At 34.1% G+C, this 1,512-nt stretch overlaps 1 non-coding gene across 1 annotated transcript; it reads left to right on the top strand.

Annotated features, from left to right (window-relative positions):
* Positions 1-366: 366 nt before the first annotated feature.
* Positions 367-437, top strand: Trnat-ggu. The gene has a single exon. It is a non-coding gene; the product is annotated as a tRNA-Thr (tRNA).
* The last annotated feature ends 1,075 nt before the right edge of the window (positions 438-1,512 follow it).

The raw sequence follows: 1,512 nt of genomic DNA, 5'->3' as shown, positions 1-1,512 counted from the left end.
AACATACATATTGTTATCTGGCACTGTTCAGTGCCAATTTGCGAGCTATTGCAAGTCATGTCAATTACAGAGAGATGTAATTGCGAGCCTTATCAGTAACTGCTTCATGTGATTCAGTGGCGTATTCAGGGGGTTCGTGGGGGGGGGCGCCCCCCAATCTTATACTGTATATATAGTACTTTTTGTGATTCAATGTTTATTTCAAAATTAAATTAGGCTATTGCCATTTATACAAATTTAAGTAACGTAAATAAAAGTCGTTTGACAGGTATTTGGTCTTCCGATCATATGTTAGTTTGGTTGTTTAAACGCATATGTGACAGATACGGCCGCCAAATACAAAATAATTGAATCGTAAAAAGTAAGGGCTCTGTGGTGTAATGGTAACACACTCACCTGGTAAGTGAGAGATCCGGGTTCGAGTCCCGGCGGAGCAAGTACTTTTTGTGATTCAATGTTTATTGAGAAATTAAATTTGGCTAGTGCCATTTATACAAATTTGATATATACATGATGATGATGATGCTTGATATATATGATGACATTTCTTTCTCTGGCTAAATGTCTCATTGTACAATATATGTGCCTACATGGATTTTAAAACCTCCTTAACATATTACAATAATTACAAATTCATATAAGCTAATGTTTCATTGCGAACAGTTAAGATACATATTTTAAGTTGCCTAGTCGTCTTCTATTCGAGAGTGCTTTAATTATTTTGCGTGTGAACGTTAACCAGAAACTAACCAGTAAAGCTAAAATTAAGGGAATTGCATTAAAATGTATCTAGTTTATTTATAAAATTTTTACAAACAACTTCAAATTGTTATGGCAGTAAGAGGAGACAGGTTTTTGCTCATGTCAACCAAAGTTCAACAAACTTATAACTCGGAATCTTGTGATCTTAATAAGATAAAATTGTTATACAAGATAGGTACAAGTGTACTGTTTTGAGTATGTAATTTTAGAATATTTGAATTATGAGAATATAAGTTGCCATTAAATTACCATTTTAACGTTTACTCTTGAATGGCGATTAATAAAATTCGGCTTTGATCACGTGATGGAGATCTTAAAGTTATTATCTTGAGCGTGTAATTTGGCAAACCACTATGTTTACAAGATGTACGTCAATGTGAATGTTGAGTTTAGCTCCAGTAGAGACCTTCCTCTTATTGCAGCGTCTGAAATCTGACGTTGTCACAAACTTGATTCCTGGAAACTGTTACAGCGTCAGATTGCAGACGTTGCACTAGGAGGAAGGTCAACTGGTCCTAATTAAAAATTTACAATGAATCAGCCCTTCTCACCATAGCTAAATATGTATGTCAAGATATTCAAAACTTTTCAATATAATCTCATTCTCTGTATTACAAACATGTTTAAGATCAATATAGAGAATTTTAGAAATATATTTAAAATCTAATACCATGAATGTCTGCTAAACGGTGCTAAAGTTAGGAATTTTCATTACGGCTGTGGACGTATTCCTAGGAATGTCCACCAGTG

Source organism: Homalodisca vitripennis, chromosome 8, assembly GCF_021130785.1.
Source record: "Homalodisca vitripennis isolate AUS2020 chromosome 8, UT_GWSS_2.1, whole genome shotgun sequence".
Taxonomy (NCBI): domain Eukaryota; kingdom Metazoa; phylum Arthropoda; class Insecta; order Hemiptera; family Cicadellidae; genus Homalodisca; species Homalodisca vitripennis.
Note: the sequence above shows the minus strand (reverse complement) of the source record. Positions and strands in the feature narration are given on the sequence as shown.